General features: G+C 28.9%; 1 pseudogene across 1 annotated transcript; it reads right to left on the bottom strand.

Annotated features, from left to right (window-relative positions):
- Positions 1–16,170: 16,170 nt before the first annotated feature.
- LOC149512944 (uncharacterized) lies at positions 16,171–24,156 on the bottom strand (annotated as a pseudogene). The gene is made up of 10 exons (XR_016331652.1): positions 23,573–24,156; positions 20,989–21,135; positions 20,293–20,404; positions 19,732–20,145; positions 19,168–19,402; positions 18,316–18,666; positions 17,618–17,713; positions 17,359–17,470; positions 17,059–17,191; positions 16,171–16,729 (listed from the first exon to the last, which is right to left on the bottom strand). The product of XR_016331652.1 is annotated as an uncharacterized LOC149512944 (transcript).
- Positions 24,157–26,528: the final 2,372 nt, after the last annotated feature.

Below are 26,528 nucleotides of genomic sequence, written 5' to 3' on the forward strand. Positions count from 1 at the left end.
TCTTACTATGATTAGTAGACCAAAACTTATTTCTTAGGAACCTTTAGTCAAGCTTAAGATATCTTTAAAAGGATAGATTCATTAGGTAGTCAATCACACTTTAATAAAAAATTGTTGGTGACTTCTCTTATTAAGTTTAGCTATAGATTTATGAATCTATATATTATGATAATAAGGATCTATACATTATGACATTAATCTTTGTTCATCCTAGCAATTTGAGTTTTTTGGCCTTGTATGAACCCACCTTGAGTAATGTCTTTGGCTCGTATTGCATATATCTCTTTCTTCATTTGAGCAATCTATACCTAGAACCAGTAGTAAATGATACATAACACACATTGACATGGATAAGATGAGAAAGTAACACTTCTATGTCAAATCTAAAGACCTAGAAAGAAAGTTTAGACAACTAAAAACAAGGAGCCTAAAAAAGGAAAATGGCTTACCCTTTTAGTCATTTTTATTATCTTATCACGAGTTTTTTCCTACTTCTCTGTAAACTATCCTTTGTAGGTGTCCAAGTCACTTCATCAGCATCATCCTAAATATCCCAATGACACTAGTAAGTAGAAGAGGAATTAACAAAATTATTTATTAGTATTACATCAAAACAATATGAAATTAGGGATTGAACATGAAAATGTACAATATATGAGGCCATCAAGTGAAAATGATAAGCTCTACAACCCTCCTTCCCCCCTTCCCCAAAAAGAAAAAAAAAAGAATGGTATCACAGCCTATAGTTAAATTCAAATGCATTAAGAAGGCATTCGAATAAACAATCAACAATAAAAAACCCACAACGAATGAAGTCACCAAATTCATATCTTTGTGTAACTGCTTGCTGATGGAAAGTACAACAATAGTTTCCTTGCACTCATCCAAATTTTGGGAGAAAGAGTTCATGTCTTTTTTTTAAAAAAAGAATATTGTTTTAATCACATAGAAAATCAACAAAAAGAAATCCAATAGCATAGAATGATCACAAAACAACCCTAAAATTTGCATCCAAGCTAATTATAATAGTTTCTAAGTATCTCAATCTGATTACACTTATGATAACAATAATACAAAACAACAAAAAAAAAACATTAGACAAATTACATCAATCAAACAAAATAAGGACAATTTTATAAAAAAAAAAATTTTAATGACTGAAACAATAAAATAGTTCTGCTATGTCTTTCTAATTCTTCTTCCAACAAAGGAATAGAATGCAACTAAATGTTAAAGCTAAAAAGTAGGTTATGATCTAGAACATATAACTCAATAAAGTATTTCCTCATAACATACCTTTGAAAAGATGTTGAGTAATCAAAGTATGTAATAATAACTTAGTGCTTTTTCTCTTTTGAGAAAGATACAACTAGATTTGTAATTGTTAGTTTGCTGGACTATTACTCTTTCCAACCATTACTTCATATTTAATTTTTTTTTTTTTTAGAAATTTAAAAAGAAAAATGATTGATTCCACAGGAGAAAGTGTAAAGAATTCATCAATGCATATGAAGCTTAGAGGTTTAAGAAAATTTAGTAGCCCACCCAAGCCATTGCTATCTACAGTATTCTGAAAAAGAGTTAAACTTAAAATATATTCAGGTTTTTGGATGTAGACTTATGATGATATAATTTCCCAGTAGTTAAAAATCAGATATTTGTTCATGTATTTATAAATAGACTAAAACAAACATATATAGAGCATGAAGAGAAATTTTACTACATGAATGCCATTGCACTAGTGTGTACATGATTTCATAAAATGGGAACCAACATCTGATTAAATATGATTATTGACAAGAGAGTTGCAAAAACTTTTTAAAAACTAAAAACTAGAAATTCTAAGAAAGAAAATATTTATACGAACAAACAAAAGAATTTAAACTCAAAAAGTAATCATACCTAACTAAGATTAAATGAAAGAATCAATAACCAAAATAGATTACATAAAAGTCTTACCAGTGGCATCAACTCAGAAGGGCCTTGAAAATATACAAACAAGATGAACTGCAAAATTAAAAAGTACAAAAAAATAATCACAACCTAATATAATATATTTTTTCTTTCCCTCTTTTCATTTTTCTTTCGTAAGTCAAACAAAAAATAAAAGCACGTAACATAGTAAAGAAGGTGAATGCAATGAAGTACTAAAATGTTTACAAAGTGTAAAGGAAACTAAAGCCCAAGCTATTAAACATAAGACATACAGAAACTTACACGCCTCATTTGTAAACTCTCCACCCACCAACCCATCCCACCCTTCTTCCTCTATATTTGCATGTTATAAAAAATAATTGACAAATTTACAAGTCAAGAAATTATGCCTTCAATAGAAAATAGTTATATCATTTTTTCCCACCATAACATCTTATAAAACAAAGAGATTATTGCATAGAAGAGCTAAACTACATAGTCCTTTTGTAGGGACAGGGGATAGATGGATATATGCACATCAACATAGCATGCAATGTTTAATCATTTGGCTCTAAAATGGATACTGCATTTTCCCTTTGCAAAGGATACCAGTCAAATGAGTAAGAAAAATAATCCAAAGGAATATCAAATAAATGAATGGAATCGAAAGAGATGAAGAAATAAAACTACGAGCAAATCAAGACAGGCAAACAAAAGTTTACTCACTGGCCAAACTGAATGACATCACCTAAGTCCACATAAGCTCTTTTGGTCACCTAATTGATTTGAAAAAAAATCAACTCAACATAAAATCACAAGTTCAACACATTATAATCAAGCAGCACATCCATTAAATTTTTCACATAAAAATATCAAACAAGCAACTTAGAGCAATTGCCAATCAAAAATCAAATGATTATGGTAACAGAGGTTCAATCGTGTTCACCCTCTATAAGAGATATACAGATATTGGACAAATTAAGAATATGTTGTCTACTCTTTGCTTAATTGATTCATTAAAAATGAAATTATTACTATCAATAACTTCCTAACTAATTAAAGTAAAAGTAATAGGATAAGAAAAGGTTCATGCCAAAAAAGTGAAAGCCTAGCTAGTACCTTTTAACATTGTAAGCATAGCTTTAAAATGTTTGATCATAATCACGTAAGGCTAAAATACAAATTATATATAAGATATCTTGCAACTTCTCCCAATACTTGAGATAAAAATTTCAAAAGCAGCACATAAGTGAAAGAATCAAAGATAAAAATTTCTAACATGGAATAGAAAGTTGGCCTTCTATACGTATTACCATTTTAGTTGAAAAATGCAAAACAAAAGCTGAAACATTTTAACATGGTAATATGCAACTCAAAACAAAAAAATGAATACAGTTGCATGGCAAAACCTAACTCTTGTTGATAAAAGTTGCATGTGTACTGCCAAGATCATAAAGATAGGCTTCCCCACTGCTTTTAAACTGAAGCACTAGTAAAGAGAAAAAAGTAATTAAAAATAACAAAAGAAATCCCATTAGCTCATTCCAATGATTAACTTTCATCTTAATACCAGAATTCTTGACATTAATAATTATGCATAAAACCATAGATATTACTTAATTATCATTCCTTTTTCAAAAATGGGTTATGGACCAAAAGACTAAGGAGGTAAAATGGTTGGGTCAAATTTGGGATGGATCTAAATTTTTTTTTCTTTACAAGGAAATACATGGAAAATATATAAATTACAAACATATAGTTGTATTTCATCGACAAATATATCAATAAATATATAAGAGTGTTGTTAAATGTACCCCAACTTTTTTTCTTTACACTTCAATCTTTTTTTTTTCAAAATTTTTTTATAAATGAAATTACTTAATTATCTTTTCCTTTTCACACAAATTTTTATAAATTAATTTTCTAAAAGTCAATTATCTTTTCCTTTTCACACAAATTTTATAAATTAATTTTCTAAAAGTCATAAATTTTTCAGAAAATGGATTTTTGAAAAGTAATATAACTTTTCAGAAATAAATTTTTGAAAAGTCAAATTTTCAAAAAGTTTAAAACTTTTGGAAAATATATTTTCGAAAAATTATATGATTTTTCATAAATTCATTTCAAAAAAACTATAAAACTTCATAAAATTATGAGGAGTAATTAAATAATTTCACTTACAAAAAATTTAAAAAAATTAGAGTGTGAAAAAAAAAATGATGGTGCATTTAGTGCCATTCAATATATAATTTTTTTAGTTATTTGTATATACCGAAAAACATATATATATACTAATAAATATATTTATTTATTTTTACATATTTATGTATGAGATTTTCAATCTCAGGTTTGATCATTTTTATAGATCAAATAAATTAATTGAAGCTATTGACCCTTGTATTAGATATGGTTTTTCAATAAAAATAGGCCTAAAATGTGCTTCATATTGAACTATTTGTGCATGCTAGTTTCAATTGCATTTAGACCATTAATGGCACAAGTTATCCAGAGATGCTAATTGGTAAATATTGTGAAATTTCTATTCCCAACCAACCTTTTTTTTTAAATGCTAGTGTGTTAGAACCAGCATGATCAATAAAGTTTTATAGCACATATACGTATGTTGTTGTCACTTGAATTGGAACCCCAGTATTAATACATATTAAAGTTTTTTTTATAAAAAAATTATATAAGTTAAAAATAAATGAATAATATTTTTTATTATTTAATAATTTATGTAAATAAATTAGTTTGCAAAAAGATTCTCATAGTTTTGCATTTAGGGCACAAATTATATCCACAATATAAATAATTATGTAAAATAATATAATTTTATGAAACAACATTTGTAATTTAATGATTAGTACATTTTTTTTATTACGAAAAAATTTAAACTGTATTTTTTTTCTTATTTTTAAGTTGTAATTGATAGAACTATATTTATATTAAAAAAATAAACTAATCTAAGATAAAACAATTTTTAAAATTTTTATCAAAAAATTCAAACTAATTATATAAAAATATTACTTAAAGTTACATAAAAAAGTACTTAAATTTTATATTGATAAATAAAACAGTCAAAAAATAATGAAATGTTTGAAAATTTTAATTTCAGAATAAAAATTTTGAGAAAATTAAAAGGCCAATGATTACTAAACAATTAAAGGAACACTTAACATGTTAAATGATAACATTTAAAATTATTGGCTCTATTTGGTTGATTTTTTTTTTTTTGTTATTGGTTATTTTTTTTTATTTCATCTTTTATTTTTTTATTCCTAGCTTGTTTTTAGTTTATCTTATATTTTTTGCTTTTATTTTTACTTTTAATTGATAAAAATAAAAAAGTAGAATGTAAAAATGTGAGAAGAAAAGATTAGAAAAAAAAAATTGCAAGAAGGAAAAAGGGGAGCTCATGAAAGAACAAAGAATAATAAGAGGAAGCAAGAAATGAAAGGTAGTTTTTTATTCTTTTTTTCTTAGTTGCCGTTTCTGCATGAGGTTAGTTTGTAAAAGCCTAAGGTTTCAATTTTGTTTTCATTTTTGTTGTTTCTTTTCTTCCATGCATGAACTATATTAGAAGCTTAAAGCTTTATCTCCACACCTTGCTTGCTAGTCTGCCTCATCTATGTATATTTGATTTAGAGAAAAAAATAGTTTATGCACGTTCTTTCTTCCTCTTTTCCCTTTGGCATGTGATTTATGTATATGAAGCTAAAGACCTAGCTGACAAGGTTATTGGTCTAATATTGTATGGGTTTTGCATATAAAATCCTAAAGCTTCATTGTTTTATTCATTTTCTCGTGTTTCATTCCTTTTTTACATGGCATCTTTCATCATCTTTCATGTTTATGATCGATTATTTTTCGTAAGGGATTGACTGTATGTTGTTAGACCATTTATTAAAGCTAAAAGCTTTCTCCATTTGCATAGTTTTACCACATTTTTCTGGTATATGTGTGTTGTAAAGGTAGGGGTTGGAAGATCTCATCTATATATTTGCACGGTTTGGTGGAAATGGAAAAGCTTAATACCAGTCTGTTTACATTTATTGTTTTAGATTAGGGACATGTATTTTGTAGGTCCAATTGTTTTTTGTATGTTTTCAATTTTAGGTAGAATAGGAATATAATAGATATTAAAAATAACAAACTTTAGTATGATATGGTTGTTATAATAGGTTTGATTAGTAAGCTTAATACTTAAAAATATATAATAAATAATAATAAGTAATAAATATGTAAAAATAAATAAAAATATAACAAAACTAAAATTTTTAAAACCCTGTCTAGATGTTGGAAGGATTCAAAATCAAATTTTAAAAGATTATTTTTGTCTAACTGTTAGGGAATTAAATCTTAGTAAAAGAAATTTGATTTTAAAAAAGACTTTAAAACATTATAAATATAAAATTAAATCATAAAAATAAATAATAAAAAAAAATTTATGAAAAGGAGAAAAGAAAAATAAATAATAAGAATAATAAAATTTTAATGAAAAAAATATAAAAATATAAAAGTTTAGTTTTTTAAAGAAATTCTAAAATGAGCTTGCTTTGAAAATCTATAAGATATTAAAGATTTTTAAAGAGATTCATAAATTCTTAAAACCTTAAATTCTAGGTAAAAAATTAAATTCTAAAGTAAAATCCCAAAGTGAAACCCTAAACTAAAACCCTAGAATGAGACCTTAAATGAAATCCTAGGAGAAATCCGAAATCCCAAGTGAAATCCTAAACCTAAGTAAAATCTTAAACCCTAAATGAAACCCGAAAGCCTTAGTTAAAACCAAAATAAAATCTTGAAACCTTAAATCTACCCAATACTCTAAAATATCTCAAAATTTAAGGATTTGTGTGAAAACTTCCCGTGAAGTAATTTGTTCCTGAATGTCACTTAGATGATAAGATATTTAGAAAATTTTATTTCATTAAGATTGTTTATATAATTCATTAATTAAAATAATAATAAAATTAAATGAAAAATTAAAAATGAGAATTTAAATATAAAAAGTCATACACAAACTTTACCTAGAAGTTGGAAAGTTCAAGTGATCTTTTTATATTTAAGGATTCGATCTTAAATTCGTATTTTTTCGTCACTTATGACATATATTTGCTTATATCCCATTTTAGAGTAATGTTTGCACTTATTATGCATAATAATATATATATATATATATTATTGATGTTTATGGTTAATTATAGTATTTTTATTTTTATTTTTTTGCATAAAAAGTTCTTTAAAAATTAATTTTAATTAAAATAAAATTACAATAACATTTTGATAAATATAATTTTTTTATATTTTGTCTAAGTGTTGGAGAGTTATCAACAATTATTATTTGCAAAGAATGTTATTTTTACTTTTAAAGGAATTTTTTTGTGAATCTTAAATGGGAAGGATTATATTTGGATTTTGTCTAGATGTTGGAGAATTATAAGATATTTTTTTAATCTAAAAATTTTCACAATATTCATAAATAAAGATTTTTAATTGAATTTCGTTCTTAAAAAAAGAGAATTATTATTAAATCTTAAATAAAAATCATTTTTATCCAAAACTATAAATAGTGCATGGTCAATAGGTATCAATTTTTATAGACACTGTTAAGGTGCAAATCTCTTCCTACGCATAATCGACACCAAATCCAATCCTGTTTTCATAGACCAAAATTATCTTTTTAATAAACTTTAAGCCAATTTTATTATTTTATTAAAAAGATAAAATTTTAATCACATCCTAAAAAAAATATTGGTGGTAACTTTCCCTTTTTTTTCTCAATTTTAAATGTTTATGTCTAATAATCGAGTTTTCGGACTAATACATTATAACAATTAGGTGTGTTTAGTGGGCAAATAGGAATTGCTCTATGGATATTTTGATATTCTAGAAGGACATATATAATGGCTAAAGTTCAATGCACATTAAAATTGCATTTCTTCCTTGTTAGATATACACATAAAAGTTAGTTTCAGTGGTTGTAAAGTTTTTTCATTTATGTTTTCCCAAATGTAAAAATTATGACTATGTAATGTTTGTTGAAATGTTTCAATGAAATTTTAGCACATTATTCTTATAAACTTTTTATTGTTTTTAGTTTTTTTTTTTATATAGATCAATGTAAATTACCTTATAATAATACTTAAAAAAAGTTTATTCCTCATAAGAGAATCATGCTTAAGTGCCTAAAAGCTTAAAAGAATAAAGAAACCACAATCATAAAACTATTATAAAAAATAAGATAGAATTTGTAATTTCACCATATTCTAATGCAACATTAGGCTTATAGGTGAACCTTAAAATAGAAAATAATGACCATAACTACCATTTTGCTAAGAAAACAGCAAGCTCAGTAATCTTAAGCTACAGGTGACTGTTAAGACCCACAAGGTTGATTTTTCAACCCTAAGCTCTATCAAACTATCCTTATCTTATATACCATTCATAAGACATATTTCACAAGTTAAAAAACAATAACCTCAAATGATCAACAATATAGTGACAAACAGCCCCCAAACCAAACTTTGCAGCATGTAAAACCAAATCTAAACATATTTCTAAACTCTACTTAAAATCAAAAATTGATGAAGAATTTAAAGGTAGACCTTGTATAGATGACGATTTAAAAGATCAAATATTTATATTAATATTCAAATTAAGTATTGTTATAGCATTGAAAATAAAAAAATAAAAACTTAACAAATCATAGGGAAAAACATGCATGCAACCTTATCCCTCATGGAAATGGGAAAACAAAAAACATATTGAAGACAAGGTAAAAAAAATACTATTAGTTTACTAATCAATTTCAAATGGGATACTAGATCACTTAGTCAAGACAACCATGAAATGGACTTCCTTGTGCTCGTGCAAAAATAGTCAAGCATGTACTAACTACACATTCAAAATCCAAGGAACAATACATTAAGTTTTCATTATTTGCTTTAAGAAGGCAACTAAAAGTTATAAAATCCTTTAGCATACAAAATATGAGAGAGATTTAAGTAATTGACTATCTAAATTGTGAAATACTTAATATTTGAATTCATTGTGTAGAAGTCTTTAATTATTTAGTTATACACATGTGCTTTCTATAATAACCTAAAACAAAAAGAATTACAAATGCATTCCTAAAGTGAAAAGTAGCAAGAAAGACAACAAATAGTAGATGTTGCTTAAAACACTTTAACTAAAATAATGAAGTAATATTCTATGTAAATCCTACTATATACATGTAATCAGTGAGAGTAACGATAGAAAACTGGCTTTTCCATTAAATGGATACTTTTGTTTTAGTTCCGTTTAAGCAGTAAAATTAGCTTGTGAAATCATCTAAATCCTAAATTAGTAAGTCAGCGAAGCGCATTAATTTTGAAATAGCAAGATTATTATAATTGTACAAAAAAAAATTCATTACACATTCTCTTAAAAAAAGAAAAAACTTGTAACTTGATAAGACAACTAATTAATCAAAAGATTATCCTTGATTGATAATAAGTGCTCAACCATTATAAAGGTCATGCCAGCACATGCTGTAATAGGAACCCAAGCCAATGTTTGCAAGTGTACAAATGGGTTGGTAGCTTCATATAAGGGAAGCATTTTGTCCAACTTTCATCTTTGGTGATTTTTATTTATAGCCATTTTTTAGCCATGAAAAAAACTTTATATCCTTTTTTCTTGAGTTTCTTTTAGAATGGAGAGTTTTCCACTACCTTCTTGCTCCACAAGTAATGCAACAAATGCCTTTTTTACCCTCTTCATTCTAGTGACATAGTCTTTTAAGTTTGTGATCTCATTACCACTTTTGGAACCTCTTTAATATAGCACATAGAAATATTTAAAAAAATTAGAAATGTTAAAGCAACATAAATTGAATTCATTCACAATCATTAATTAGAAAACACAAATAACCAATAATAAAGTAGTAAACAAAAAGTACATTAAAATCCATTAACGGCTTTAAAGACAACTTACAACCATTTGATTTTTCTTTAATCTTGGAAAAAAAATTCTTTAAGCTATGGAAAACAAAAGTTTACAAATGCCAAGGTTTTTAAGTTATAATCAACAAAAGTTTATAACCGCCTAAGTCTTCTAAACTTTGATTACAATTCCAATATAAACATTATAGCCAATCACAAAAGAAAAACAAAATGTTTGTGGTTTTTTATACAAACCCAAAAAACAAAAATTAAAATAAAGTTCAAGATAACTTTCATAAATTTTCCATTCATTCTTGTAGTTGATTCAATACTTCTTTTACAAGTTCACAATCACATTAAAGAGTCAAAGGCAAATTACTATACTTTTGCAACTATATTTCCCCATATGTGGCAACTAGTAGTTGTTTCCTCCACCAACTTTCATAAGTTCCACCATACAACCTTGTAAAGTTAAAAATATATTATTGAGACTATTTTCTAGAAATTAATTAAAAGATTTTTCAAAAGCATTGATTAGATCATCAATTGTGTTAAGAGCTTCTTGGTGTTGAAGAGAATGAATAGCTCTAAAAAATCCAAGATCTAAAATATTCAAATTTGGACGATTTGATGGTTGGCATAGCAGTCGAATATCAAAACCATCCTTAGTAGCAGCTTTCAAAAATTCAACATTATAAGATCATTATGTGGCTTTGTATTGTCTTGTTAAATATACATAGTCTCCATTGCATCACATTAAAGACATTTAGATTGAATTGTTGGTAGAAGCTTTTCAATCAAGCAAGCTCAAGTGACATGTTTTGTCACTAACAAAGTCAATTTCCTTTTCAATGTTCTTGCAATTCGATTCTTACTATTTCTCTTAACAGGCTCCTTATATATAAAAGGCAAAATACCAATTTTTCCTGAGAATTCTACATTACCTGTTGTATCAAATCTTAAACTAGTTACCACAGCGAGAAACATAATTTTTGTGATGAATTGCTTGCTTTTGTAAGTACATAGAGGCTCATTTTCTTTAGGGAATAAATAACACTTTTCTGATTCTTGAGACATATAAAACCACTTCTCATCAACATGCACAATATTAAACACATCATTAAAAGGTGTATTATTTTCACTGTTCGTAAGATTGAGCATTGATAAGCAAAATAGTAGCCTTGTCTTCCTATTTTCATCAAATAAGAATGGCTTCAATGCACTTGAATATGACCTGACAAATCCTTTTCTAACACGCCTATGAATTATTGATTTTGGCACATTCAACACATTTGCCAATGATCAAACATTGGTATAGTATGCAAAGGAACTTCAGATACTTTAATTGAATCAATTTGAATTCTTTCATGTCTAACATTTTCCAAAAGCCTAGAAGATACATCAACTGCCAATCCATTATTTGGAAAGTATTTTGCTTGTTTCCAAATTCTACCAGTTGTCCTTGAAGAAACAAAAAACATTGAAGCAAGAGTGTTAAAGAGCCATTTTGTAGCATTCCGTTATTGTTTTCCTTTAACAATGTCTCATAAATGGTTTGGTGTTGGTGGTTGGTTTAATTTCTTTTAGATTTAGATGGAACAAAGTCTATTTATAGTAAAGAATCCATGTGTCATTAGAGATAAAGAAAAGGATTAAAATTAAAAAAAAAAATGGTGCTTTTGACAACTGGAGATAAAGTGTGAACAAGATGGCTATTATAGATTTTGAACAAGACGGCTATTACATATTGCTTTGTTTTTTTTTTTTTTGTTTTAAAACAGAGGCTTTTGGTTGTCATGAAAAATGATGATGCACCCAAAGCTTTGCAAATGATGATTTTTATTAGTTTGGTGATGCGCTCAAAGCTTTACAAAAGTTTTGTCTAAAAGTAATTGGTGCCAAATGCCAAAATTTTAAATAAGTGAAAAGGGTAAGAATGAACTTCAATTTCCTTTTTTAAAATTTGTGCAAATTCTTAATAGACAAACAATATAGGATAGAAGGAGTATTAGTATTAGTATAAATTACGTTAAGATTTTTTTAAAAGATATATAAGTTAAAAATAAATTACTAATATTTCTATTATTTAATAATGTATGTATTTCAAAACAAATAAATTAGTTTAAAGTTTGTTTGAAAAAAATCTCTTGTATTTTTGTTTTTAATGTTATTCAAATTATATCCTTAACAAAATAATAATGTAAAATAATATACTTTTAAGAAACAATATGTTTAATTTAATGATTTGTACATTTTCCATTATAAAGAAATTTGAATTGTATTTTCTAATTTTTTTAGTTGTAATTGATAGAATAACTATATTTATATCCAAAAAAAAAAAAATCAAACAAGGAGAAATGAAAACAATGTTTAATTTTTTATGGAAAAAGCCAGATTATTTATATAAAAATATTACTTAAAGTAAGGGGAGGGATCAAGTAACACCAAAAGAGTTTTATATATTTTTACATCTTTTTTTAACTATTGATTTTAATAAATCTAAAAGATGAAAGAGACAAACAAAAAAAAAAAAATAGTTTAATCTCATTCCTTAAATCTATTGAAATTAATAGTTAATAAAAAGCGTAAAAATAACAAATTTTATGCTAATATAAGTTTATCTCTCCCTTTAAAGTAAAATGTATATTTTAATACATAAAAATGTACTACTTAAATTTTATTTTGATAAATAAAATTCTAAAGAACTTAATGAAAAGTTTGAAAATTTTAATTGCAAAATAAAAAATTTTAGAAAATTAAAAGGTCAAGTAAGGATTAGAGAACAATTAAAGTAACACTTAATGAGTACAATGATAATTTGTAAAATTATTCGTTGCATTTAGGTGATTCTTTTGCTTTTTACATTTTGTTATTAGTCTCTTATTTTAAGTTATCTTTTATTTTTTATTTGTCTCTTGTCTTTACTTATTTTTATTGAGTTAATTACATTTTTATCTATATTTCAAAAAATATATATAAATTAATATCTAAATAAATAAAAAGTACACTTTACATAATGAACTTTTAAATAATGTATTATTATTTTAATTCAAATTCTAATGTTGCTAACTTAACTAGTTTATATAGTATCTAATTAATCCGTATAATTTTGTTACATGCATATTATCCGTTAAATAAAAGCATTAAATATTTTGTAAAAGCTTTCATTTGTGGATATCACATAACAAAAAATGATTAGTCGATTTTAAACAACTTTATAATTCAAGTAGATATATATTTTTAATTTATATTAGAAAAAAGTTGTTAATATGTGTGCTAAACACATAATTTAATAGTATTAGTAAAACGTTGGATGTATATATTGATATGTTTTGTGGAATTAGAGTTTGAGTTAATATAATATATAATTTAAAAGTTATGGTGCAAATTATATATTTTACTTTTTTAAATATCAATTTGTAAATATTTTCAAAGCTCAAATGCAAAAAATGTAATTAACTTTTTTTTATTTGTGTTTTTTTTACTATATTAATAAAAGTAAACAGTAAAAAGTAAAAAGGGTCCAGGACCAATTTCATCGTAAACACTTAACACCTCGGCTCAAGATAATTGAGAAGTTTAGTAAAGAGTAATTAAACCTCCTATTCGTAGTGAATTGGCCAATGAAAAATTGACATTAACACAAATTTCAATTATCAAATCCAACTACAATCAGAAGTGAAAAACCGAGTTAAACTATTACTTGTTCGCCATATTTATACATATATCTTGAAGCTAAAACAAAATTAGCCTAAAGTTTCCAAAAAAAAGGGTTTGTTAAACCTTTCCTTCGTTTATTCGATTGATTTTACTTTCATAAAAAACCATGGAAGATTTTCATGTAGTAAAAGGAGTATCAAGGAATCGTTTAACTATGGAGTGGGTCAAACTTAAGACTCTTGGCCAGGATTCCTATGGAGTTGTTCACTTGGTGAAACCCACAAACTCTGTTTCTGATGATCAAGTTTTTGCTGTGAAAACTTGCCCTTACAAAGATTCTAGTTCACTCCAAAAGGAGCTACAAATCTTTAAACAATTTGTTGGTTGTGGTAACATTGTTCAACGTTATGGGGATATGGTGAGCATTGATCAAGGGATGCTGGTTTATAACTTGTTTCTTGAACATGCACCTGGTGGTCGTCTTTTGGACTTGATGATCAAGAAATATAGGGGCATGATACCCGAAGGTGATCCAAGTGCTACGCCAGAATACTGCTTGAAGGTGTTCGGCATATTCATCAGAATGGCTTTGTTCATTGTGATCTAAAGCCAGAAAATATCCTTGTTTTTCTTTCTTATCAGAATGGTTCCATTTGCAGACGGAAGATTGCTGGCGACCTAGAGAAAGACATCATATGCCAGATCATTAGATTCTAACTTTTTCAGGTATAGCAGGTTACATGTCACCAGAATCTGTTATTTATGGACACATCAGTACTGCCTTATATATATGGTCCATAGGGTGCATTGTTCTTGAGATGATTACTGGAAAACTACCATGAGAAGATCAGAACCCAACGGATGTGGCCATCAAGATTGGATTTTTGAGATATTCGCCAAAAATACTAGAAACCAAGTCAAGCACAGGGAAAATTTTCTTGATGAAGTGTCTTCAAAGGGATCCTAGTAAAAGGTGGACTGCTGATATGCTGTTAAGCCATCCATTTCTCCTTCTAAACCCATCTCCAATAAAATCTCTTCAACATGATGAAGACGATAGTTGTCTTCCTTCCATGGAACAACGTAAGGCAATGTGCCTAGAAATTTTAGATGATTGAATTATTATTATCCAAAAATGATAGCCTGGAGGGTACCATCAAGTGTTGGAGGATGCTTGGCTGCTTCAACTGATTAGTTATTACTCTAGTACTGTTCTAGTCAATTTTTCATTCTGCTGTAATACTAATTTTTTATTCAACTAATGTTTGTGGTCACTATGCCTTGTGATGAATGAATAATTATGTTATTGATAACTTCTTTTAGTTATTTCCTAAACAGACCTAGAGTCGTAGCAACATCATATTATTTCTTGATTATTGCGACAGACATGGAATTATATGTCAAACCAACATCATTTTTGCCTCTATTGGTAAGTTCTGGCTTTTGAGCTTTTTCATGGAGTAAGCTGCATGCTAAAGAATAAAACAACTTAGTTTTCAGAAGTTTAGAGACAAAGCATTGCAGCATAGTAATTAATATAATGAGCAATGTTCACACCGCTTATTGAATAGGCAGCAGTTAATGGTCATCCCACTGTGTGTTGTCAGATTTTGCAGTGCACAGACATATAGTCATCCCAATTAGGTGTTCTGTGTGTTATGTCTCAGTAGTGTTTTCTTCTTCTTCTTCTTCTTTTTCTTCTTTTTCTCCTCTCTCGTTGATAGGATTTCAATCAGTAGTGTTGAGACTTACAAATAAAGAGAAGTCTCACTGTTAAAAAACTCGAGAAAACACCTTTGAGGAAAGTTACCCCTACCCTTTCTTGTGCAGCTCAAACAGAATGAGGCTACATATTATGAGTAGCTTCTATTTCTTAACCAAAAAAGTTTTTTGCTTATTACTAGAGGTTTTGCATTACTAAACTAATTATGTATATGGTAAATTTAAAATAGAAAGTGCAAAATTGAAAGGCCTAGGTGTTTTTCTTCCTGACGGCAAATTTTGAGGTTTGGAGGAAGAGCGAAGCTATGAGTAACACCAGCTCATGCAATTTCGCTTAGTGAACAATGAAGACCGCAGAAAGTGCAATCAGGACAACCTCCAGCAACTAACCCCAAAATTTCAAGGTTTAGGCAAGTTCATGATCCCAAAATCAACTATGGTGCATGTCAAGTTAAACACAGATCCATTGAAAGAATTGCTCTTCCAATTTTATTGACCTTGCTTACTTCATCTTGGACCTTGGTTTCTTGGTAGTAAATGGGCTTTCACAACAATTTGTTCATGCTCTTTCGGAGTGTTTCAAAATCATTAAGTCATTTTGTTCTGACTAAAAGCTGCACAGAAGATGTGTAGTTACCAGCGATACTTTAGAAGCTCACATATGGTAGCATAATATGGACCTTGAAGAACTTGAAACCAGATTTCGCAACCTGTTTTTGTTTCCTTATAATCAGACCAGAGGCAGTCGTTCCTTTTCCTGACTGCCCTTTAACCTGTGTATCATCAAAACTCCCAAGTACTTTCTTCCAATCTTTGTAATCAACAAGTTCATCAACTTTATTTGTATCCATTTCTATTACCTGCTTTGACTCTTTAATCTCCTTTTTCTCAACAGCACCAGGCTACTGGGCTTTGCAACAGTATACATAACCATCTTCCTAGTATCTATCGAACTCAGATGTTTATTTATTAATTGCTGGAAAATAATTTTGATTTTCTAAGCTACGGCTTCTTTTTCTTGTTTTGCTTTCAAAGGAAAAAGGAAGTAGCAACAGGTTGCAACTAAAAGAAGCCTAGAAAAAGAAGAGAAAGAAACGAAGGAAGTACCAGAATACCAACCAATGCTAATCATATCAAAACATGTAGTCTATGATTTGGAAACCAACAACTAGTTCAACTATTTGCATCATCAGCATTCTGCATCTTTTCTTTCCAGAACTTGTTGGAATATATATCTTTTTAAATTTAAAAATGTTTCACCTATCTGGGATGAAAGCCCAGACATGTAAGCATCAAAGGCATCTCCAGCTTCAGTTTCTAACGCAGTTTCTGATGCCATTTTATTCTTCTCACTCAACAATAACTCTTTCTTGCCTTCAATTTCTTTCCTAATGGCATCTCTCTTATGAAGAAGACCGTCAGCAGTTTCAATAGACTGGGTTTCACCAACTTTGTGCATGGTAGGTTTCTTCTTTGTCCAGTCGGAGTATTCATCATCATCATCACTGAAGAATCAAAAATCATTAATGATCATTAACTATTAATCTTGCTTCATAATACAACTGAAGAATAAACCAGATATATATCCTTATGATATGCTTGGATAAGAATGTTAAAGAAAATGCTTAGAAAATTTAGAATAGTAAATGCAATAACTGCTAATTATACAAATATATTTTAGATGAGTAACTAAAGCAAAAGAGTATCTAAAAGTTTGCACACATTTCAACAATTTTGGCAGCAGAGGCAAACATAAAATCTTTATTTCTTTTTTGTTTTGCAATATCTTCAAATATTTCTGCATCCACCAGGAATTTCCCAAAACAACAATTACCTTGAAAAGTCTTCATCTTCATCCTCTGGCCCTCCTTTCTGCTTACCAAGAGATATCGATCCACAACGTGCACCTATGCTTTTAGAATACTTTCATTTAGCGTCTCTTCTAAGTTTTCAAGCTCTTCCATTATCTACCAAAATTGTAAGAAATAGTGCATCAATAATTTTCTTTAATTTATTTTCACAATCAAAGGAAAGGAGAGGGCCAATAACAAACCTTTGGCTCAATCTCAAAGAATCAAACCATATACTCCAATGAAAATACATCTGACTCCTATCCACATAACTTTGAACATACCTGTGTTATTCTTTGTTCATTCCTAGCAATCCGAGTTTGCTAGCCTTGTGTCAACCCACCTTGAGCAATGTCTTTGGCTCGTATTGCATCTCTCTTTCTTTATATGAGCAATCTATAACCAGAATGAGTAGTAAATGACACATAACAAGCACTGACATGGATAAGATGAGAAAGTTACACCTCTAAGCCGAAGCTAAAGACCTAGAAAGAAAGTTTAGACAACCACGAACAAGGAGCCTAAATGACGAAAAGGGCTTACCTTTCCAGTCCTTTTTATTATCCTATCACAGGTTTTTCCCTGCTTCTCGGTAAGTTGTCCTTTGTAGATTTGCCAAGTCACTTCATCAGCATCATCCTAAATATCCCAATGACATCAGTAAGTAGAAAAGAAATTAACAAAATTATCTGTTAGCCTTATATCAAAACAATATGAAATTTGGGATTGTACACGGAAACGTACAACATATGAGGCCATCAAGTGAAAGTGATTAGCTCTAACCCCCCCCCCCCCAAAAAAAAAAAAAAAGAGAATGATAAGACAGCCTATAATAAAATTCATATGCATCAATAAGGCATTCAAATAAACAATCAGCACTAAAAAACCAGCAAGGAATGAAGTCACCAAATTCATTATATTGGTTCGATTGCTTGCTGATGGTATGATGTGGATCCTCAAAGAAGCACAACAATTGTGCCATTGCACTTATCCAAATTTTGGGAGATAATTTTAAGGTCTTTTTCTTTATATATATATATATATATATATGTTTTAATCACATAGAAAATCAACAAAAAAAAAAAAAAAAACTCCAAGAGCATAGAATAGATGTTGATCACAAACAGCCATGCAAAATTGCATCGAACCTAATTATATTAGTTTCGAAGTATTTCAATCTGATTCTTGGCCAAAAAAAAGTATTTCAATCTCATTACACTAATGATAAAAGTAATACAAACCTCTGCTTCTTCAATAGCATCCTCTCCCATGCCTCTCAGCTGTATCACTAACAATATTCTCTTCTGGTTTTTTGATTGATTCCATAGAGACATCTGCATTGCCCTCTTTCTGCATGGAAGAATTTGCTGGTTCTGTAGATGTACTAATTTATTTGGGTTCCTTTGGAGGCTGCTTCTTGACAGCAGCAGCAGGAGGCCTAGATTTGTCCAGTGCAGGAGCTTGTGCCTTTGTATCCCTTTTCTTAGCAGCTTCTCCTGTTGGATCAGCAATCTTCAACAGGTGCAAGACCCGATCCAACTCAGACTGAAGGGCAGACAGTTCTTTCTCAAGTTGCACTGCCCTACGAAGCACTGACGAAGAAAGATAGGAAATCAACCACTTTTGCTACTTGCTTTTGACTATTTACTATCTTTTTTAGATTGCCAAGAAAGTAAAAACAAATAGAAAAAAGGTTACCACAATTAAAGATGAAAAAATAGCTCAAATGTAATAAAACTTCAAACATAATGGCTGCATAGAGAAGTAAATTCTTCCTTCTTATTATCTATAGAACTCAGATGTTTATTTATTAATTGCCAAAAAATAGTTTTGATTTTGTAAGCTAAGGCTTCTTTTCTTGTTTTGCTTTCAAAGGAAAAAGGAAATAACAAGGCAGCGACTAAAAGAAGCCTAAGAAAAAGAAAAGAAAAAAATGAAGTACCAGAATACCAGTGCTGATCATATCAAAACATGTAGTCTATGATTTGGAAATGAACAACGAGTTCAACTTTTTGCATCATCAGCATTCTGCATCTTTTCTATGCAGAACTTGTTAGAATGTATATCTTTTTTAAATTTAAAAACTGTCTCACCTAGATGGGATTAAAGCCCAGACATGTAAGCATCAAGTGCATCTCCAACTTCAGTTTCTAATGCAGTTTCTGATGCCAATTTATTCTTCTTACTCAACAGCAACTCTTTCTTGCCTTCAATTTCTTTCCTAATGGCATCTCTCTTTTCTAATGCAGTTTCTGATGCCAATCTCTCTTATCTTCTTACTCAACAGTAAGTTTCTTCTTTGTCCGGTTGTAGAATTCATCATCATCACTGAAGAATCAAAAATCATTAATGATCATTAACTATTGATCTTGCATCACAAGACAATTGAAGAATAAACCAGACACATATCCTTATGATATACTTGGATAAGAAAGTTGAAGAAAATGCTTAGAAAATTTAGAATAGTAAATGCAATAACTGCTAATTATACAAATATATTTTAGATGAGTAACTAAAGCAAAAGAGTATCTAAAAGTTTGCACGCATTTCAACAATTTTGGCAGCAGAGGCAAACATGAAATCTTTATTTCTTTTTTGTTTTGCAGTATCTTCAAATATTTCTGTATCCATCAGGAATTTCCCAAAACAACAATTACCTTGAAAAGTCTTCATCTTCATCCTCTGGCCCTTCTTTCCACTTAACATGAGATATCAGTCCACAACGTGCACCTATGCTTTCAGAATACTGTCATTTAACATCTCTTCCAAGTTTTCAAGCTCTTCTATTGTCCACCAAAATTGTAAGAAGTAGCACATCAATAATTTTCTTTAATTTCTCTTCACAATCAAAGGGAAGAAGAGGGCCAACAAGAAACCTTTGGCTCAATCTCAAAGAATCAAACCATATACTCCAATGAAAATACATCACACTCCTATCCACATAACTTTGACCATACCTGTATTATTCTTTGTTCATTCCTAGCAATCTATGTTTGCTGGCCTTGTGTCAACTCACCTTGAGCAATGTCTTTGGCTTGTATTGTATCTATCTCTTTCTTCATATGGGCAATCTATATCCAGAACAAGTAGTAAATGATACATAACAAGCACTGGCATGGAAAAGATGAGAAAGTTACACCTCTAAGTCGAAGCTAAAAACCTAGAAAGAAAGTTTAGACAACTAAAAACAAGGAGCCTAAATGAGGAAAAGGGCTTACCTTCTCAGTTCTTTTTATTATCACGGGTTTTTTCCTGCTTCTCCGTAAGCTGTCCTTTGTAGGTTTGCCAAGTCACTTCATCAGTATCATCATAAATATCCCAATGACATCACTAAGTAGAAAAGAAATTAATAAAATTATCTGTTAGCCTTACATCAAAACAATATGAAATTAGGGATTGATCATGAAAATGTACAACATATGAGGCCATCAAGTGAAAATGATAAGCTCTACCCCCTCTAAAAACAAAAAACAGAGAATGATAAGACAGCCTATAATTAAATTCATACGCATGAATAAGGCATTCAAATAAGTAATCAGCACTAAAAAACCAGCAGGGAATGAAGTCACCAAATTCATTATATTTATTTGATTGCTTGCTAATGGAATGATATGGATCCTCAAAGAAGCACAACAATTGTGCCATTGCACTCATCCAAATTTTGGGAAATAATGTTGAGGTCTTTTTTAAAAAAAAAAAAAAAGAAAAACAAAATGTGTTTTAATGACATAGAAAATCAACACAAAAAAAAAAAAAAAAAAAACTCCAAGTGCATAGAATGGATGTTGATCACAAAACAATCATACAAAATTGCATCGAAGCTAATTATATTAGTTTCTAAGTATTCCAATCTGATTCTTAGCCAAAAAAAAGTATTTCAACCTCATTACACATATGATAAAAGTAATACAAACCTCTGCTTCTTCAATAGCATCCTCTCCAATGCCCCATGAGACACCATCAGAAAGAGATGCTTCTGCCCTTGCTCGTCTAAGTGAAGCTTCTCGATCTAACATCTCTTCCTGCATCTTATCTTCTCTAATGACATTCAAGTCTTTTTCCTACAACACAAAAACATTAGACATATTACATCAATCAAACAAAAAAAAAAAAAAAGGACAAGTGCATAAAAAAAAATGAAGTAAAATTTTAATGACTGAAACAATAAAATAGTTCTGCAGTCTTTCTAATTCTTTTTCCAGTAGAAGAATTGAATGCAACTAAATGTTAAAGTGGAAGAGAAGGTTATCATCCAGAACATAACTCAACCAAGTACTTCCTCATAACATATTCTCGAAAAGATGTCAAGTAAACAAAGTATATATAATAACTTGGTGCTTTTTTCTCCTTCAGAGAAGATACAACTGGATTTGCAAGTGTTAGTTTGCTGGACTATTACTCCTTCCAACGATTGCTTTGTATCTTTTTTAGAAATTTAAAATTAAAAATGACTGATTCCCTAGGAAAAGGTGGCAAGAATTCATCAATCCACAGGAAATTCAAACGTTTAAGAAAATATAGTAACCCACTCTAGCCACTGCTATCTACAGTATTCTAAAAAAGAATTCCACTTAAAATGTATTTAGGTTGTTGGATGCAGACACATGATGTTATAATTTCCCAGTAGTTAAAAATCAGATATTTGTTCATGTATTAACGAATAAACTAAAATGAACATATATGGAACACAAAGAGGATCTTTTACCATAAGAATGGCACTGCACAGGTATGTACATGATTTCATAAAATGGGACACTGACATCTGATTGAATATGATAATTGACAAGAGTTGTAAAAATTTTGTAGAAACTGAAAACTGGAAATTCTAAGAAAGAAAAGATTTGTGGAAACAAACAAAAGAATTTAAGTGAAAAAAGTAATTGTACTTGGCCCTAAATTGAAAAACTATGATCAAATGAAAGAATCAATGACCAAAATAGGTTGCATAAAAGTCTTATCGGTGGTATCAACTCAGAAGGCCCTTGAAAAATATACAAACGAGATGAACTGCACAATAAAAAAGTAAAAAAAAAAACCCACAACCTAATATAACATCTTTTTTCTCTCCCTCTGCTCCTTTTTCTTCCATAAGTAAAACAAAAAATAAAAATATGCAACATAGTAAAAAAGGTAATTGCAATGAAGCACTAAAAGGTTTAGAAAGTATAGAGGAAACTGAAACCCAAGCTATTAAACATAAGATTTACAGAAACTTATGCGCCTCATCAGCAAGCTCTCCACCCATCAATACCGCATGTTATAAAAATAACTGATGAATTTACAAGTGAAGAAACTATGTCTTTTATAGCAAATACTTGTATCATTTTTTCCCACTATAATATCTACTAGGCCCAATACATTACTGCTTAAAGAAGCTACGCTAAATAGTCCTTTTGTAGGGAAAGAGAACAGATGGATATATATGCACAACAGAATAGCATGCAATGCTTAATCATTTGGCTCTAAAACTGATATTACATTTTCCCTTTGCAAAGGATACCAGTCAAATAAGTAAGAAAAATAATCCAAACAAAAATCAAATAAATGAATGTCATTGAAAGAAGACGGAGAAACAAAATATGAGCAAGACAGACAAGCAAAAGTCTACTTACTAGCCAAACCAAATGACATCACCTACATGTAAGTTCACATAAGTTCTTTCGGTTACCTAATTAATTTGGAAAGAAAATCAACTTAGCATAATATCACAAGCACAAGACATTATAATCTAGCAGCACATCCATAAAATTTTCCACATAAAAATATAAAACAAGCAACTTCGAGCAATTGGCAATCAAAAATCAAATGATTATGGTAACAGAGGTTGAGTCGTGTTCACCATCTACAAGAGATATACAAATCCTGGACAAATAAAGAATATGTTATCTACTCTTTGCTTAATTGATTCATTAAAAGAGAAATTATTAGTATCAATAACTTCCTAACTGATTGAAGCAAAAGTAATAGGATAAGAAAAAATTTATGCCAGGAAGGCGAAAGCCCAGCCAATACTTTTGAACATTGTAAGCATAGCTCTAAAACATATAATCGTAATCACCTAAGGCTAGTAACCATAATGAAATTGAAATATGTTATGCCCATAGCTATAACATTGATGAGTAAACCTCTTACTTATTTGAGTAAACATCAAAAAGAGGACAAAATCTAAAAAAAAAAAAGTTTGTTTCCTGGGCATCCAAGTCATTTGCCATTTAAAACCATAAAGTTTCTTACTTAGCTAATTGAATCTACTTTAGAATCCCAACAAAATAAACTATTTTAGTCCTTATTTTATTCTACAGACTTCACCAACCAAATTTAAGCCATTTAATTCCTACCTTAATGCGCATAGAATGTTAACATAGTCAAATAAAAAAAGATTTAACCGCCCAAACATATAAGCTCCCTTCTCATACCTTTACAAACAAATTTCAAAATTATTCAACAATCCCAAAAAAAAAAAAAATTTGAACGCTTAAAAATGGTAAAAATAATTACACTTTAAACTTGTCAACGACACAGCCATCTTTAAGGACCTCAAGGAAAAAATCGTGAGAAGGTGGTCCACTCCACAGAGGGATTGTGTAAGGCACAGAAGATTGTTTTGAATTTGATGGATTTTCAATCGAATTTGGTTCTGAATTTGAATTTTGATTGTTTCTCTTCGTCTTGGGGATTTTGGGGCTTAGGGTTTTTGGGAGGAGGTGGCGGAGGACCCATCAAGGTTTTGCTTTCGTGGATTCGGATTCTTCTCTGCTAATGGGTTCGGGTTCGGGTTCGGGTTCGGACAGGGTTTAGGGTATCGGGGAGGCGGTGGACCCATCGTGGCAGTCATGGTTACGGAGAGAGAGAGGCGGAGAGACACCACAGAATTTGGGAAGAATAATCCGCCACAGCTGGCAATGTTAAGCGGATCTAAAAATGGGTTATGGACCAAAGGACGAAGGAGGGAAAATGGCCGGGTCAGGTTTTAGGTGGATCCAAAGTTTTTTTCTATGCAGGAAAATACACGGAGTACATAAATTACAAACATATAGGTATATTTCACCTACAAATATACCAATAAATATGTAAACCTTTAGATATTTGTATATGCCAATAAACATATTTTTTTATATATATTTATGTATTTGTATACCAATAAACATTTATATATTTATTTTAATATATTTATATATGAGATTTTTAATCTTAGATTTGGTCACTTTTACGGATCAAATAAATTAATTGAAGTTGATGATTAGGATATGAATGATACATCAATATTCGTAGGTTCAATCATTATCAAGTTGGGTTTGAACTTAAATAATTTAATTTATCGAAGAAGTTGAGTTTAAATATTTTAATATCCGAATCAAATAGTTCATGAATCTAATTAAATTTTTAAATTTTAATATATTATTATTATTTTAATTAAAATTTTATTATTTTACTTTTATATATCTGAGCTCAAATTCAAATACATAATCGAACTTAAAATCGAAAATGAGAATCGAAGTCATTTTTTATCAAAAAAATCTAATCAAGTAAATTCAAATAACTCAATTTTTATTTCGAATCAAATTTGAATTTAAAAATTAAAATTCGATTGAGTTTGAATTCAAATTTAAATAGAATTTAAAATAACAAATTTTAAATTAAAATAAAATTTGAATATTTTATTATACCTATTTCGATTCAATTAGACTTGTATCGTGGACACTTGTATTCAAAGCAACTTTTCAACAAAAAAAGGCCCTAAATGTGCTTCATATTTTGCTTCAGTTGCATTTAGACCACCAATGCCACAAGTTGATCACATGGACAAAGATTGTGAAATTTCTATTCCTAACTAGCCCCTTTTCCTAAATACCGGTGTGCTAGAACCAGTAAGAGCAATAAGGTCTTATAGCACATATAATTGTGTTGATGTCACTTGAATTGAGACCCAGTATTAATATAAATTAAGGTTTAAAGAAAAAATTATTTAAGTTTAAAATAAAATAATAATATTTTTTAATAATTTAATAATTTATGTAAATAGATTAGTTTATATAAAGATTCTCATATTTTGGCATTTAGTGTACAAATTATATCCACAATATAAATAATTATGTAAAATAATATAATTTTATGAAACAAGATTTTTAATTTAATGATTAGTACATTTTTTTCTATTATGATGAAATTTAAACTGTATTTTTTTATTTCTTATTTTTTAGTTGTAATTGATAGAACCATACTTATATTAAAAAAATAAAAAATATAAGGTAAAACAATGTCTAAAATTTTTATTGAAAAATTCAAACTAATTATATAACAATATTACTTAAAGTAAAATTAATGTATATTCGAATACATAGAAAAATATTTAACTTTTATATTGATAAATAAAACACTCACAAAATAAATGAAAAGTTTGAAAATTTTAATGTCAAAATAAAATTTTGAAAAAATTAACAAGCCAAAGATTAATAAACAATTAAAGTAATACTTAATAAGTTAAATGATAACTTTTTAAATTATTGGCTCTATTTGGTTGATACTTTTATTTATTTATTTATTTATTGTTATTGGTTATTTGTTTTTATTTCATCTTTTATTTTTTTTTTTTGTTATTCTTTACTTGTTTTTTATTTATTCTTTTTTTACTTTTAATTACTAAAAATAGAAAGATAAAAATAAAAAGATAAAAACCCGTATAAAACAAGACAAGGTTATGATTAAAAAAACAATTACGTAATAGTCACCATGGCATCCCTTGGCTCTTTTTGATTAAGAAAATCAATAATTAAAAAAAATTAAATCGCAAGATATAACACAAATTATCAATTACCATTATTATCAAATTCAAGTACAACTGAGTTAAGTGAAAAATCGACTAAGCCCTTATTCCCCCATCTTTATACATATATCTTTAACCTCAAACAAAATTAGCCTAAAGTTTCAAAAAAAAAAAAAAAAGAAATCAAGTCGTTAAACCCTTCATTCATTTCTTCTATTGACTTTCACAAAAAAACCATAAATGATTTTCTTGTAGTAAAAGGAGTATCAAGGAATGGTTTAACCATGGTGTGGGTCAAACTTAAGACTTCTGGCAAGGGTTCCTATGGAGTTGTTCACTTTGTGAAACCCACAAACCCCGTTTCTGATTATCAAGTTTCTGCTGTGAAAATTTGTCCTTACTAATATTCTACTTCACTTTAGAAAGAGCTACAAAGTTTTAAATAATTTGTTGGTTGTGGTAACATCGTTCAATGTTATGGTGATACATTGAGCATTGATCAAGGTCAAGGGATGTTGGTTTACAACTTGTTTCTTGAATACGCTTCTGGTGGTAGTCTTTGGGACTTGATAATCAAAAAATATGGGGGCATGATACCTGAAGGTGATGCCAAGTGCTACGTTAGAATATTGCTTGAAGGGGTTTAGGATATTCATCGAAAAGGCTTTGCTCATTGTGATCTAAAGCTAG

This window comes from Durio zibethinus, chromosome 21 (assembly GCF_047325235.1).
Source record: "Durio zibethinus cultivar Kanyao isolate XHJ-2024 chromosome 21, ASM4732523v1, whole genome shotgun sequence".
NCBI classification, from domain to species: domain Eukaryota; kingdom Viridiplantae; phylum Streptophyta; class Magnoliopsida; order Malvales; family Malvaceae; genus Durio; species Durio zibethinus.